Source organism: Pinus tabuliformis, chromosome 2_2 (assembly GCF_031772625.1).
Source record: "Pinus tabuliformis cultivar Carrire ecotype Pingquan chromosome 2_2, CPIR1, whole genome shotgun sequence".
Taxonomy (NCBI): domain Eukaryota; kingdom Viridiplantae; phylum Streptophyta; class Pinopsida; order Pinales; family Pinaceae; genus Pinus; species Pinus tabuliformis.
The window spans coordinates 1,067,842,018-1,067,859,782 of NC_142300.1; the positions used below are offsets into that span (position 1 = coordinate 1,067,842,018).

A 17,765-nucleotide genomic window follows, 5' to 3' on the forward strand; every position below is an offset into this window, starting at 1 on the left:
ACAGTATACAACAGTTTGCAAAGCACAGCTGAATTCAAGGAGGATATGCATAATCTATATATTCGGGCGTGAAAGGATCCAACCCAAACATGGATGAAGCTTCTGTTCATTGCAATGGACGATGCAATATTCGATGTAATGGTGGCATGGTCTTTGGAGTGGCACGCTCCAGACTTGGAAAAATTAGAAAAAGTTGCAGCATAGCAGTGGAAGAAGGAAGCCAAGCTGCGCATTGCGATGTTGGCGGCAAGGAAGCGCCAGGAACAGGAAGTGGCCATGTAGAAGAAGGAGGCTGAGGTAGTAGCAACTATGCGTATGACAGAAACCACAACTGCTCCCATCGAAGAGACCGAGGAAGGTCAAGAAATGTCCACAGAGCAGGACATATATGGAGAGGTTGAGGCAGAGGAACGCACAACACAATCAACCCTACTCAAGAGGCTGCGTGTCCAGGAGAAGCCAGCCACACGGAAGAAGACAAAGACAATGAAGACTTCTGAGGGAGTCCTTCTTGACAGTAGCGAACTAGTTCGCATTGTCACTAAGGATGCTCTAGAGGAGTTGATGACGGAGAAAACAACTCTATTGGGAGCACTCAGATTGCATTTGCAGGCATTACAAGTGTGACCCCCATGAGGGATGACACCGCACCTTGCGAAAGGTGTAGCCGAAGTTGAACAGATGTTGTGTGCACACACAAAAAACTCTTTAGTGTTACTGGAAGGCGTCGTCTTAGTAGAAGTTGAAGGTGACATGTGGGGATGGGGGTTGAATTTAGCCAACCTTCTCAAAGAAACCCTGTACCAGCTGCATAATGGGGTAACTGTTGAGCTTCGCGCCAAAGAGGGCCGCGCTCTCCAAGTATTGAGTGAGCACAAGGTAAATTTAGAACAACTCAGCCTGCAGCGTGACAACCTGGTCGCCCAAAACAAGGGATTAGAATAGGAAATGGAGGAGGCCTGTAGCAGCATCCCGGAGCTAGCCGTGTCGGTGACACTCCCCACTGTGGAAAAGATTCATCAACTGGTAGTTGGAGTCTGCGGGACCCAGGAGGAGGCTGCGAAGGTTCAGTTGGAGCTGAACTTGCAGATCGTGGAGCTGTAATTGAAGGCATATTCCTCTACACCCCCGGAAGTCAGAGAGTAGCGCCACCAGGCCATTTAAGTGGGGTTGAAAGAGATACAACATGTTGTACAGGACTGCACAGGATTGTTGGACAATTCCCTCATCAGGCTCACTTCACTACAGGAGGACCCAACGTTGTAGCAGTTAGAGAAAGAAGTGTGGGAATTGCAGTAGGCCTATGACAATGTCTAGGGGACCACACAAATGGTCCCCCTTACTTAGCGATTGGCCAAGTTGAGGGAGGCCCATGCTTTGAAAGAACAGGTGGACACCGCATGCCAGAAGGAAGCAGGGCTTAATGATTTGAAAATGAAACTACTTGTTTTTGCTGTGGAAGGTATTCATTTCCATTAAATTACAGGTGCAAACTGTTATAGATGTCTTGCAAATGAAACAAAGTGTTTTTGGTTAATTTTCTGAGCCTTTAGTGTGAAGGAGGGTTATTTCATTTTCCTATTTAACATATTATATCTGAAAAACATAGCAAGAAAAGTTCACACATATAACACAACAACTTATGAAGCAGTTCACCCCTCTTAGGCTACATTTGCTGGGTTCAAGGCTCCCAAATGGGCATGTCCTTGCTTTGATTAGATGCTAAAAATGGTTATACAGTGAATAAAAAGCCTAAATAGGAAAAACCAGCTGTGAAAATGAGTTCAGAACATAGGAAAGAGTGAAAAATGACTATTGTTTCACCTCCAGTGGATACACACAACCTAATACAGCTCCAACACTGCCTAGGCCCTAGTAGCTCCTGAAACTTCTTCACTACAAAAGTGCCTGAAGATGACCTTTGTTGGCTATGAAACTTATCCCAATGGCTATGGAATGCTCAGAATAGCTAAAATAAAAAAAAAAATCGCATCAAAAGGCCTCTCATAGCCAAAGTTATGGCTCATTCAAATTTTCTCCAGTTTTCCCTTGAAAATATCCACTAAACTTGGCTAACTAGCAGTTAACTCCACTATTTTTGGCCACTGCGCCTAAATTGGCGCACTCTGCCAAACTGAACGCTATCTAGATCGTAACTGCGGGTGGTTACCACGGGCATGTGAGCGGTTGATCCCTTAACCGTCGCACCAAACCATAACTGTCAGGTATAGGGTCTAGTTCTGAGCCCCCGGTTATATGATTAGGGGGCTGGCCCTTAGGGGATGGCCCCTTTTCTGTCCAAACTTAATGTTCATTAAACTTCAAATATGTATTGAGCCTGATGGTTGTTAAGAACCAATGTTAGGTGGATCGATCGGGCCTGTGGGTTGGTGGCCACCCGACCTAGGGTTGATTCCTGCGAGCTCCATAAAATTTTGCAGAAACAAACTTGCGTTCTAGGGGCCACGTGGCGGCGTCTGGGCAGGCCATGTGGCATCCTTTATTTGGCCATCAAAATGGAATATTCCTGCAAATATTTTGGGGAATATTCCATGGAATAAAATATTCCTTGGAATATATATATATATATATATATATATATATATATATATATATATATATATATATATATATATATATATATATATATATACATATATATATAGATATATATATATATATTTTAAATTCAAATTTTTCAAGTTATTGGGAATTTTCAAAATGCGATAACTCCTCCATACGATGTCGGATTTGAGTACCATTCATGGTTACAAGTTCATTTCTACAAGGCCTATCCGGTCATTTAGGTTGTAAGTAATTTTGAACACTTTCAATTTTGAGCTTTTTCCCTAGCTTAGACTTGAGCTCCTGATCACACCTCCCAAATGAGAAGCTTTTGGACCCCAAAAGCTCACTAAAATGTTGAAACTGAACTATACAAAAAACAGAGAGAATAACAACATCCTCTTCTCTTCAGCCTTAAAAAAATTTCCTAACTTGCCAACTATCCTCATGGCGAATTTTTGTTGAATGAGCCATATACTTGTGTCGAATCTCGACCAAGTTTTCTCGCCATACCAATCTTCCATTCTGAAACCAGTAGTGACCCTTGCTGAAATTTGTGCCCTCTTTGCTTGCATGCTTTTCCATCTCATGGAATCTTGCACTGCTTTGCATTAACACTTCGTTCTCTGCACCAATCAACACCAAAGGCACCTTGTGCAACATACAACATCAACAACAAGTTGACCTGAAATGTGCTATACAATTGACACAACCATCAATGTAAAAAGTGTGCACACAATCGACACAAGTCGACAAACATGTGTGACACAATCGACACAAGTCGATAAACAACAAGATACATCTTTACAAACACATGTGTATGTATCATGTACAATGAACTATATACAGTTCGCTAATTACACATACAACCTCTATGTACATGTGCAACTTCAACTCTTCTTTTCAAATACCAACAAGTACATCATCCCAAAAACATGTGGGTGACAAAGAGCTGAACTAAAAAGACATTTCTGCAATATAAGTGAGTATCATACTCATCTTTTACACCTCCATGGTGAAATTTTGCAACAACATAAAAATTCCTTCAAATTGAAACTGCTTTTACATGCAATCTTGCATCAACTTTTCAACTGAAATACATGCATACCAATCTGAAATTTACATGTACAAAATGAGTATGACTTACTACATTAGGAAGTTAATCCACTTCCTACCAAGCCAACTCCATGGTGTCTTTTGTTGCAACAACAGTTCTTCATGTGAATCTTTCACTTCCACATCGATAATGGAATCCATAGATCCACTTGCGTCAATCTTTTTGTCCTCAAGCTGCATGTGCTTTGGACGATGAGTTGGATGCAAGGTCCAACAATGAGAGACATTATGTCCCTACTTTTGACAAAATGTGCAATTCTTAAGCACTTTCTAAGAAAGTTTTCTTTGCCTATCTTACTTCCTGTGGGCTTTCTTTTTCAACCAGCATCTTGAAGCAACATGGTTCAATCCACCACAAAATGTGCACCAAAACTTCCTTTCATTTGAACAAGAAAAATAATCATTCTTTGCTAAAACATAATCAAATTGATCATGTGAATAATTATACCTCTTTTTCTGCATGGAATGCCATCCTTTTTGTCTTCGAGAGATGATGAACTGGTAGAGGAGACAGCTTTCTTTTTCAACCTTTCATCACTGTTCTTGTCTTGAAAACTGTTTACATTTGCATGTTCACCATAAGCGACATGTTTACCCTCTACTTGCTGCAATGATGGCTTCAAACAATGAAAATCATCCTTAAAACAATATTGACATATATTCATTTGAGAACTTGGGATAATGGTTCTCTTTAAATTTTCATCACATGCATTCAAGGATTTGAATTCTTCGCCATTAAACTATTCATATCCAAGACCAACATTCTTGGGACACTCCACCACCCAAATAGGGTCAACCATGCCTTGTGCATGCTTGCCCAAACCTTTGCCTTCATGATATCCCATCTTAAACATTAATTTGGAACATATACCCCTTGTATGCTTTTCAAAAGAACCAACACACTTTTCAATTGAGGAAATTGAAGACAAGTTTGAATGATTTACCTCATGCTCAGGCATTTTCTTGGACAAAGCTTCTTGAGCTTGAAGGAGTTGTTTCTCCATGTCATGCAGTCTTTGGAGAATTGTTTCCTTCTCTTCCTTCATAGCTAACAATTGTGCATGAAGCCTAACACTTTCTCTTTGATCCTCAATGAGAATCTACACCATGTCCGTCACCTTAATGAACTCATTCTTCATGTCATCATTGAAGAACTTGGTGAAGGAGGAAACTTCACTTGTGGATGTAGTTGGCATTATGTAAATGGTAAAATTATCAAAAGGAACTTCAAAGCAAATTTCTCAAAGCTTTCAAACAAATGACAAGCTTTAACCAAATGTCTTTACAGCTACATTCTTATTCAAGTAGCCATAAAACACAAACTCCAATAGCTTTTGTAGCAAACACTAATCAAATGGTTTGTTTTTCCAAATATAATCTTGAGGTAATTTGGGATAAGTAAAATAGTCTTCAACCCTTTCCAAGACTTAGCTAACATCAGCTATCCTTTCAACTCAAGCAAACTCATACAATTAACCATTTTGCAACCCATAAAATAGTCAATCTCTTACACTGTTTTAACACCTTTTGCAACTAATACTCAAAATATAAACTAAACCAGAGATTGACTGAAGGAACTTTTATCTACTTCACAATTGTATAACAAAAGTGTTTCGAAGGCTTCCTGGCTTGCTTCAGACTCTGTCTATAGTTTATATTATCGCTCACAGATTCACAGAAACAATAACTTGGCTCTGATACCAACTTGATATGAAAATGAAACTACTTGTTTTTTCTGCGCAAGGTATTCATTTCCATTAAATTACAGGTGCAAACTATTACAGATGTCTTGCAAATGAAACAAAGTGTTTTTGGTTAATTTTCTGAGCCTTTAGTGTGAAGGAGGGTTATTTCATTTTCCTGTTTAACATATCAGATCTGAAAAACACAGCAAGAAAAGTTCACCACATATAACACAACAACTGATGAAGCAGTTCACCCCTCCTGGGCTACATCTGCTGGGTCCAAGGCTCCCAAATGGGCATGTCCTTGCTTTGATTAGATGCTAAAAATGGTTATACAATGAATAAAAAGCCTAAATAGGCAAAACCAGCTGTGAAAATGAATTCAGAACACAGGAAATAGTAAAAAATGACTATTGTTTCACCTCCAATGGATACACACAACCCAATACAACTCCAACACTGCCTAGGCCCTAGTGGCTCCTGGAACTTCTTCGCTGCAAAAGTACCTAAAGATGACCTCTGCTGGCTGTGAAACCTGTCCCAATGGCTCTGGAATGCTCAGAATAGCCAAAATCAAAAAACAAAATCGCATCAAAAGGCCTCTCCTAGCCAAAGTTATGGCTCATTCAATTTTTCTCCAGTTTGCCCCTGAAAATCTCCACTAAACTTGGCTAACTGGTAGTTAACTCCACTATTTTTGGCCATCGCACCTAAATTGGTAGACTCCACCAAATTGACTGCCATCTCGACCATAACCGCTGGCGGTTACCACATGCATGTGACTGGTTGATCCCTTAACTGTCGCACCAAATTGTAACTGTCGGGTATAGGGTGTGGTTCCAAGCCCCGAGTTATATGGTTAGGGGGCCGACCCCTTTTCTGCCCAAAATTAACGTTCATTAAACTTCAAATATGTATTAAGCCCCATGGTTGTTAAGAACCAATGTTAGGCAGACCGGTCGGGCCTGTGGGATGGCGGCCACCCCAACCGGGTTCAATTCCTACGAGCTCCATAAAATTTTTCCGAAACAAACTTGCATTCGAAGGGCCACGTGGCGGCCTCCTGGCAAGCCACATGGCATCCTTTAATTGGCCATCAAAATAGAATATTCCTGCGAATATTTTGGGGAATATTCCTCAGAATATATATATATATATATATATAGTTTAAATTCAAATTTTGCAAGTTATTGGGAATTTTCAAAATGCGATAACTCCTCCATACAATGTCGGATTTGAGTACCGTTCATGGCTACAGGTTCATTTCGACGAGGCCTATTTAGTCATTCACGTTGAAAGTAATTTTGAACACTTTCAGTTTTGAGCTTTTTCCCTAGCTCAAACTTGAGCTCCTGATCACTTAAACAATGCATTCAGCCTTGTCTTGAGGAAGCACTCACAGTCACTACCACAATTGAGGGGAAGTTGGCCCAGATGCAGGATACATATGCAAAAAGGTAAGAGGGTGCCTCTGACAATGATGCATCAGAGAGTTGTGCACAATTGATTCAGCAGACAATAGAGGAATGTGTGGCAGACGTCCGCAAAGCACAGAAGTTGCTGGATAGACTCTGTGTTGGAAATAATACTGAGAGGGGGGGGTGAATCAGTATTATCAAATTCTTTTCTATATTCCCTCTAGATTTATAATTTAATTTATTCTTTAAATGTGGACCATTAATTTGAATGTCAGTACCATATAATAATGAACAGGAACAAGAAAAACAGACAGTCACACCAAAGAACACCAGATATAAGGTGGAAACCCAATGTGGGTGAAAACCACCTGCTGCAATGTGTCTCTATCTTCTTTCAATTAGAAACTTCTTTTACAATGATTCTATATTGGTGCAGTCCTTTACCAGTACGTAGGCTGCAACCTGCAGAGAGCTACAACCCTCTCTCGTTTTCCAGTCTCTCCTGGAAGGGAGCTACAACCCCCTTAGCTCTTCTACTAGCTGAGCTACTAGTACGTAGGTGCTGACCTACTTCTTTTCTTCCAAGGACCACGTTTCATTAATTTTCAGACTGGATCCATGAACATCAAATAATCATCAAGTACATGTGAATCAACCAATCTCATTTTACAATCAACTAATGAGCCTCTCAGAATGCAGTAACCAGACAAGCAATACCAGTAATCGGCACCTGCGGCTTCTGCTGGACTGCGCACCTCCGCACCTGTCCCTTCTACTGGACTTCATACCTCCGCACTTGATCTTGTCGCTGAGCTGCGTACCACCACACCTGCGCTATGGATCGCCTGCGGACCTTCGAATAGAGCCAAATTATCAGTCCTCCATTGTGCCACAGACTGTCAGATCCACAGATCTGATCATGCGCCAAAGAGATCACGACCCCTTAATTGATTTGTCTTCTCATGCTCATGTTCAACTCTAACTCACCAACCGATTACAATTATTTCAGATCTTATTCCTCTTAAGATATTCAACACATAAGTTCCTAGCCAAATGATCTCCTTTCCTTTTTATAGGCAAGCCCTTACACAAACCATGGATCAAAACCATAAAAAGCCAATACAAGGGACCCAAAACAGGGGTTCAATATTTTAGATGCTATACTATGGACCAAAACCATAGGATCAAACACGTCGGACTAAATACCATGGATCAATCATAAAAATTCCCACATGCGCGCTCTTCTCTGCATTGAAGTGAGTGAATTTGATGCCCGCACCTTTTGTTCAGATACCTGCGGGTATGCCCACACTTCTTGTTCGGGGCACCTGCGGGTTCGCAGCTTTTGTTAGGCTCACCTGCGGGTATCACATTTTCTATTATTTTGAGAGCTTGAACAGAGATTTTCCACTTGAATGAGTTGCCATCAAGGACAATGCCTGTGCCATAAGACCAAACCTGAGTCATAATGCCAACAATCTCCCCCTTTGGACTTGATGGCAACCCCAAGATCCTCAAAGTCATTCTCCCCCTTTGTCATCAAGGGCAAAGGGTTATGCTCCCCCTGAGAACATGCTGAAAACTCTGTTCTGCTGTGCTGATAGTGCTCCCCCTGACTGTAGACCAGATCTGCAAAAGAAATTTTCTTCAAGAAGAACCATAAACCACCATACACCAAATGACCTTCCTATCACCAAAAGATTCTATACATACATTCATCATCCAACCAAGTGGGGTTACATCAGAAATTTACATATGACAACCAAATACATTACATCATTCATCCCAGACATAGGCCGTTACAACAAAAGAAATATAAGACATGGAGACAAAACATTAGCAGCAATATCCAGAGTAGCATCCATGTACTCCTTCTGTACATGCTCCTCCAAGATCTTCAACAATAATTCCAACAATGCATTATTAGAATAATCTATGCTCCCCCTGAACCTGTACCATTCGGTCTTTGACCAATCCATAAACCAGTGAATGTATGCGTATACCCCATATGAAACTCACGTACAACCAACAATCTCTGAAACAGACAAGATTCAATAGCAAGATGATGTATCAACTACCCCTAGCTTTTGCCTGAGGTATTCAAAGGTCTCGCGAGGCAGCGGTTTGGTGAGTATATCAGCAACTTGTTCCTTAGAGGGAACATACTCCAACTTGACCTTTTGTTCAAGCACTTATTCCCGAAGAAAATGATACTTGATTGGTATGTGCTTGGTCTTTGAATGCATGACAGGATTCTTTGAAATATTGATTACACTTGTATTATCACAGAAGATGGAGATAGGTGGAGTACAAGTGATTTGCATGTCTTGCAATGTTTGCATCATCCAAAGGAGTTGTGTGCAGCAAGATGCAGCAGCTACATATTCTGCTTCAGCTGTAGATAATGCAATAGAGCTTTGTTTCTTGCTGAACCAAGATACTAATCTAGGACCCATGAAGAATGCACCACCACTAGTGCTTTTCCTGTCATCCATGCTTCCGGCCCAATCTGCATCTGTATAAGCATGAAGTGTGACATATGTATCCTTAGGATACCATAAGCCATAGTTTTGAGTTCCTTGAAGGTACTTGAAGATTCTCTTAACTGCCTGAAGATGAGTTTCCTTTGGATTTGCCTAAAATCTTCCAACAATTCCCATTGCATGCATGATGTCTGGTCGGGTACCTGTCAAATAAAGCAGACTTCCAATCATGGATCTATAGGTTGGTTGATGTACTGCTGCCAACTCATCATTCGCGCTGAGGCTGCATCCTGTCACCATAGGGGTACATACTGGTTTCGAATCCTCCATCCCATATTTCTTCAAGATCTGCTTGAGATACTTGGTTTGTGATAGAAAAATACCGTCTTTATTTTGTTGGACTTGCAAACCAAGGAAATATGTGAGCTCACCAAGCATGGACATTTCAAACTCCTTTTGCATCACCAAGGCAAACTTTTGACTCATGTCTTCCTCATTGCTACCAAAGATGATATCATCTACATATACAAATAGTATTAGAAACTTTTCATTATCAACCTTTATATATAGATTGCTGTCAGTTGATCCTTTTATAAAACCTTGTTGATGAAGATATTTATCCAACCGATAATACCATGCCCTAGGAGCCTGTTTAAGACCATAGAGAGCCTTTTTGAGCCTGCATACAAGATTTGGATCATTTCCAAGGATGAACCCATCTGGTTGTTCAATGTACACTTCTTCATTCAAGTCTCCATTTAGAAAGGCAGATTTTACGTCCATCTGCAATACTTTGAAATTTTGAAAGCTAGAGAGAGCAAGAAACATTCTTATAGCCTCAAGTCTAGCAACTAGTGCAAAGGTTTCTTCAAAGTCTATGCCCTCTTGTTGCGCATATCCTTTACAAACAAGTCTTTCCTTGTTTCTAACCACATCTCCATTTTCATTTAGTTTAATTTTGAAAATCCACTTTGTCCCTATGACATTCTTATCTTTTGGTCTAGGAACCAATTCCCAAGTGTTATTCCTTTCAATCTATTCAAGTTCTTCATCCATTGCCTTGACCCAGCATTCATCTTTGCATGCCTCTCTTACATTTTGTGGTTCAGTGGAGGAAAGTAATGCCAAATAGCTTGAAGCTTCTGCAATTGTTCTTCTTGTTTGTATGCCTGCCTCCTTTTGCCCCAAAATTTGAGATTCTGGATGATTCTTTTGAACATACCTGGATGGAGTCTTTTCTTCTATCCTTATCTGTTCCTCTAGTGCCTCATGGGTTTCTTCTTCATTATGAATCTAATTTGATGTTGATGGATAGTCCTCATCATCTTCAAAGTCTTCAGATCTTACCTGCCTGGGAGTGTTTTCTTTTTCATCCACCACTACATCAATGTTGTCGACAATTCTTCCAAGCCTTTTATTGTAACATTTGTATGCTTTGCTGTGAGGAGAATAACCAAGGAGAATGCCTTCATCTGCTCTAGGTTCAAACTTGCCAAGATTTTCATCATTATTTTTAATATAGCATTTGCTTCCAAAAATTTTGAAATGTTTTACTGAAGGAGTCTCACCATACCAGAGCTCATGAGGAGTTTGAGTGTTGTTCACCCGAATATTTGTCTTGTTGAGAATAACAACTGCAGCAAATGCGGCTTCACCCCAGAAGGTTGCGGGAGTTCCAGACTCATCAAGCATAGCACAAGCCATTTGTTGAACCGTTCTGTTCATCCTCTCCACCACTCCATTTTGCTGAGGAGTCCTAGCTGTAGAGAATTCCCTTCTTATTCCATGTTCTTCACAAAAGTCGAAAAATTCATTCGAGGTAAACTCCCCACCTCTATCAGACCTGAGGCATTTGATTTTGTGATCTGATTTGTTCTCCACCAAGGCTTTGAATGATTTGAACTTTTCAAAGGCTTCGTCTTTGTGCTTCATAAGTCCTATCCAACACATCCTGGAAAAGTCGTCAATGAATAATATGAAATATTCTTCTCCTCGAGGTGACCTTTTCCTAGATGGGCCAGATACATCAGTATGGACAAGTTCAAGTGGCCTGCTAGCTGATCCTTCCTTCTCAGGGAAGTTAGTTCTGGTTTTCTTACCAAATTGACATGATTTGCAATTTGTATTGTCTGGAATTCTGATGTCTGGAAGACCACAAACTACCTGGTATTTACATGCTTTCCTTATCTGTGAGATGCTAAGATTCCCCAATCTTCTGTGCCATAACCAGTGTTCATCGTTCTTTCTTAGATAGCATTGATGTTGTCCTTCTTTGAATATGTATAAATTATTTGGAGTCCTTATGCCTTTGATCACTGTTTTTCCTGTATCAAGATCACGAACACTACATCCATTTGATCGAAATATTACCTCCGTTCCTTGATCACACATCTGACTGACACTCAACAAATTATGCTTTAACCCATCAACATACATAACATTTCGAGCTTTGACCTTTTCTTTCAACTGAACAAAACCTTTACCTTTTATGAGCGCAGGGGTGTCATTTCCAAAAGAAACCTTCTTCTCCTTCTCTAAGGCACTATATGACTGGAGTTTTTCCTTATAACTTGTCATGTGTTTCGAACAGCCACTGTCAATGTACCATTGATTCTCTTTCCCTTCTGCATATAAAGCTATACCACATCTCTCTGGTTGTGGTTCCTTCATTCTCCATGTTTTGACACTTGAGGCTTGCTCCTTCTGAGTTGTCTGTCGAAACCTACTCCTGCATTCAGAATCTTCATGACTGAAGTTGTTACAAATAGAGCATTCTATTTCATTTTCAAGAGCAGAAAACTTATTGTAGGTTCTTTTCAAGATCCCAGTCATGCTCCTTTGTTTTTGAGCTTCTCTAGTCATGATTGTCTTATAGGAAACACATTGAGCTACTTTGTGGCCAAAGTTATGACAAGAGAAACATTGGCCATTGAAGAAACTCCTGTGATTATCAAATCTACCAGCCAAATGATTGTAGTTTCTATTGACATCCATTCTTGAGGCAAATTGAGAAGGTTTTACCTGAGGCTGGTTGTAGCTTCTATTTGTCCTTAAAGTAGATTTCCCCCGATTTACCTGATAGTATTTGTTCATTCTTGAGGTAAACTATCCCTGATTTACCTGATGATTTCTATTAGGCCTTTGCTCGCTCCTCCTTGCTGCATCAAGATAAATTTTGGAGGTGGATGCTTGAGATGCTTCTTCATTATATCCCAGACCTGTCTTGATTAGTGGAGAACGCTGCACATTGATAATCTCATCCAGAGTTTCAGATCCTTTAACAAATTTAAGATTAAGAGCTTTTGTTTTCTCAATCTCTTTTCTAAGACCAACAATTTCACATTCTAACTTTTCATGAAGTTTTTCTTTTTTCAGCTAGCTAGAATTGCAGAGTATCAATAATCATATTTTTCTCTTCTAAAAAAATTTTGAGTTTAGAAATATCTTCATACAAACCTTATTCATCTATAGCATCCATGAAATCATCATCTTCAAAAGCCATTAAGAGTCTATAATTGTTACCTTGTTCATCTTCGTCACTATTTGAAAGTCCATCACTGTCTTCATGAGTGTAATAACTTTTCTTATTTACATTCTGTTTCTTGTTCCATCTGACAGGTTCCTTACCTTTATCAAGCTTATCTTTATGAGGACACTTTGCAGCATAGTGACCGACTCTTCCACAAGCAAAGCATTTGAAAGGTAACTTACCTCTGAATCTTCCAGCACCCCGTTGAAGGTTCTTGACAAAATTTGATTCTTTGTCTTCTTCTGATAGATGTCCTGACTCATAGTAATCTCCTTTGCCTGAAGCCTTGAATGCAGCTTCTCTTCTGTCTGATGGTCCTCCTTTCCTCATTTCGTAAGTGGTCAGAATTCCATGCAGCTGTGACATAGTGAGGTTTCGTAGATTCTCTTTCTCTTCTATTGCAGAAACTTTAGATTCAAATTTAGGGGACAAGGATCTTAGAACCTTTTCAACCACAAAAACCTCTTTTACTTCTTCACCCAAGTTTTTCATACAATTAACAATCTCATATACACGAAGGAAATAGTTAGCGACACTTTCATCATTGTGCATTCTGAGATTTTCATACTGAATTCTGAGGGTTTGAAGTTTTGCTCGTTTTACCTGTTCATCTCCTTCATAGCTTAGAATAATCTTGTCCCATATTTATTTTGCGGATTTATACTGCATAACCTTGACGAATTCTGATTGAGATAGACATCCTAACAGAGTATTGACAGCCTTTGAATTTGTTTCATATTGCTTCTTACCAGCCGGATCTGTAGGTGTTGCTGACGGAAAAGTGTGCCCTGTATCTATGATATCCCAAACTTCTGTACCAAAAGATTGAAGATAGGCAGTGACTCTTACCTTCCAATATACGAAGTTTGTCCCATCAAAAATCAGTGGCCTGATCAATGCTTCTCTCTCGTAGTTGCTCATGATGATAGATCTTCCTTCAAGCGATCAAGCTTCTTCTGAAGGACCTGCTCTGATACCAATTGTTGGAAATAATACTGAGGGGGGCTGAATCAGTATTATCAAATTCTTTTCTATATCCCCTCTAGATTTATAATTTAATTTATTCTTGAGATGCTGACCATTAATTTGAATGTCAGTACCATATAATAATGAACAGGAACAAGAAAAACAGATAGTCGCACCAAAGAACACCATATATAAGGTGGAAACCCAATGTGGGTGAAAACCACCTACTGTAATGTGTCTCTATCTTCTTTCAACTAGAAACTTCTTTTACAATGATTCTGTACTGGTGCAATCCTTTACTAGTACGCAGGCTGCAACCTGCAGAGAGCTACAACCCTCTCTCGTTTTCCAGTCTCTCCTGGAAGGGAGCTACAACCCCCTTAGCTCTTGTACTAGCTGAGCTACTAGTACGTAGGTGCTGACCTACTTCTTTTCTTCCAAGGACCACGTTTCATTAATTTTCAGACTGGATCCATGAACATCAAATAATCATCAAGTACATGTGAATCAACCAATCTCCTTTTACAATCAACTAATGAGCCTCTTAGAATGCAGTAACCAGACAAGCAATACCAGTAATCTAAACCCAGAATTCAGCAGCAATAGACAAAAGGCAGCCAACAAATATTTCAAGAAAAGTCCGCAACTTCACCAATAGAAACCTGTGAATATCCACAGTTCTTCTGTGTCTAGCCTGCGTAGCTCCGCACCTGCTCTGTCTACTCGACAGCGCACCTCCGCACCTGATTCGTCTGCTAAACTGCGCACCTCCGCACCTACGCTGTTTACTAGATTGTGGATCTCCGCACCTGATCTGTCTGCTAGACTGCGTACCTCCGCACCTACGCCGTTTACTGGACTGCGGATCTCCGCACCTGATCCGTCTGTTGGACTGTGCACCTCTACACCTGCAGCTTTTGCTGGACTGCGCACCTTCGCACCTGCGGCTTCTGCTGGACTGCGCACCTCCGCACCTGCGCCTTCTACTGGACTGCGTACCTCCGCACCTGATCTTGTCACTGAGCTACATACCACCACACCTGCGCTGTGGATCGCCTGCGGACCTCCGAATAGAGCCAAATTATCAGTCCTCCAATGTGCCACAGACTGTCAAATCCACAGATCTGATCATGTGCCAAAGAGATCACGACCCCTCAATTGATCTGTCTTCTCATGCTCAGGTTCAACTCTAACTCACCAACCGATTACAATTATTTCAGATCTTGTTCCTCTTAAGATATTCAACACATAAGTGCCTAGCCAAATGATCTCCTTTCCTTTTTATAGGCAAGCCCTTACACAAACCATGGATCAAAACCATAGAAAGCCAATACAAGGGACCCAAAACCGGGGTTCAATATTTTAGATGCTATACCACGGACCAAAACCATAGGATCAAACACGTCAGACTAAATACCATGGATCAATCATAAAAATTCCCACATGCGCACGCTTCTCTGCATTGAAGTGAGTGAATTTGCCGCCCACACCTTTTGTTCAGAAAACCTGCGGGTATGCCCGCACTTCTTGTTCGGGGCACCTGCGGGTCTACAACTTTTGTTAGGCTCACCTGCGGGTATCACATTTTCTATTATTTTGAGAGCTTGAACAGATATTTTCCACTTGAGTGAGTTTCCATCAAGGACAACACCTGTGCCATAGCACCAAACCTGAGTCATAATGCCAACACTCCGAGCAAAGATTGCCACACCAGCGCGGTGACTCTAGGGCGAGTCACGATGTTTTTGTTGGTGGCTTGTTGGGCAGTAGATTCCCCGTGTAACGATTTTTGGGCTTAAAGCCCACAATTTTGGGTAATGGTATTGTAAAGGCTCTGCGAAGTGCATAGAGCGCGAATTGTAATGAGTCAAGTCAAAGGGTTGTCAACCCTCAAATAATAAGGGAAGAGTTTCTCTAGTTAATGAGAGAAGAGTTTCTCTACATCTCTGAAAAACTTTCTCAAGATTATGTAAAGCCTCTTCAAAAGTATCACCAATACCTATAAAGTCATCCATATAAACCTCTACATAATCATGCAAAAGATCAGAAAAATACCAATGACCGCTCGCTGGAATGTGGTTGGTGCGTTGCATAGAATAAATGGTAATAACTTATATGCATAGGTGACCTAGGGACATGTGAATGTAGTCTTTTCCTGGTCTTCTGGAGTGATCCTAATCTGATTGTACCCACTAAACCCATCTAGGAAGGAAAAATATTTTTTTCCTGCTAAAGTGTCCAGTACTTGGTCTAAAAGGCAAGGGAAAGTGATCTTTCAAGGTAGCCTTATTTAGTTCCCTGTAATCCACACACACTCGCCATTTACCATTCTTTTTTGGGACAATAACCAACGTGATATCCACTGGATATTCGAGATAGGATAGATGAACCCTACATTTAACAATTTCTACAATTCATCTTTCACAATTTACCTTAAAGCGGGCTTCATCCTCCTTTGTGGATGTCTCACAGGCCTAGATTTCTCTTCTATATAAGTATGATGAATGCATGTGTCTGGGTGAATTCCTATCATATATGTGTATTCCCAAGCAAAAGTGTTTGAAAAGTTTTTCAGTGCTTGAATTAACTATTTTTCCTGTTTAGGGGTTAAGACAAAATTAATATTCAAAGTTTTTTGAGGAAATATCTCAACTACATTACTCCCCCATTCAGTCATGGAATATGTAGGAAATGCAGATAATAGCGCCGAATGTAATTCGGATGATGTACTATGCTCATGAAAATCCTGCAGATTAGTAATGAAATCTAAATTATGACTAGACTACCCTTCTTCTTGCTGTGAAAAAACATGATTAGAAATACAATAATTTATTAAATTCTCTTTTGAATTTTCTTTAAGGATCATTGCTTAGGATATTGTCAAAATTGGTCGGGTACATTATGAATCATGCTCTTCTTCTTCAAACCAATGTGTATTTTCTGATCTTAAGAGAGGTTGAGCAAGGGGATACAAATTAATGTGCTTTGTTTTAGCCCCATGAGTGATGGTCATGCTTCCGGACCTAAACCCTATATAAGCATCTATCGTGGCTAACCACGGTCTCCCCAAGATCAAAGGATTCCCTCCTAAGTTAGTTTTGGGTAATGAGGTGACAATGCCTTCTAATACCCACTCTGGCTTTACCTTAGACCTATTTGCTAGCTCTAACATGGTAGGAGTAGGAAATAAGTCAAAGGTTCCTATTCGAGATAAGGTTTCCATAGTCATCACATTAATGGATGCACCCAAATTAATTAAAGTGTTCTTTATAGGTTGTCCATTGATAAAGGTGGTGACCACAGAGATTCCAGGGTCTGCATATTTTTTGGTAACAAATCTGGTAGACATTAAACTTGCAAGCTTTCCACCTACTTGAATTGTAGAGAGTTCTCTCTTTTGTCTTCCTGGTCTCTTGGTACATAGCTCCCTTATTGTTTTGGCATAGATCAAGATATATTTAATTGCTTGCAGCAATGGGATCTTAATGCATACATTTCTCAGTTCAGACACAAGATCAAACTCGGGTTGTTTTAGTTTCATTTCCAACCTCTTTGGAAAAGGAGGCTGGATTGTATGGGATGAGGAAGGTTCTTGTGGCCTTGAAGTAGGTTGTTCTGCTGGTTCAGGTGTGGTTTCAACTTCAGGCATTTCTAGAGTATCTTCCTCCATAATCTCTTCAATTCTTTCAGGCTGAGTCACCACTTTTCCGGATCTAAGTTGGATTTCCTACAACGACACAGGAAATTCTTGTAACACAGGAACAAAAATTTCCTGCAGCAACTGTGGTGCAATACAGTAGGTAGGAAAAGTGGGATAAGTGACCAATCCAATGTTGTGAGTGGATTGGATGGTTTTATTATTGGGGTTAGACACTGGCTGGGTAGGAAGTTGCATCAGATGAGGTTGATTTGGTGGGGCAGGGAACTGAATCATTTACTATTGTGTGGGTTGAGGTTGAATCATTTACTGTTGTGTGGGTTGCAGTGGATAAAATTTTTGAGA

At 40.3% G+C, this 17,765-nt stretch overlaps 1 pseudogene; it reads left to right on the forward strand.

Annotated features, from left to right (window-relative positions):
* Positions 1 to 948: 948 nt before the first annotated feature.
* LOC149197078 (putative flavin-containing monooxygenase 1) overlaps positions 949 to 17,765 on the forward strand; it is a 73,058-nt pseudogene continuing 56,241 nt past the window's right edge.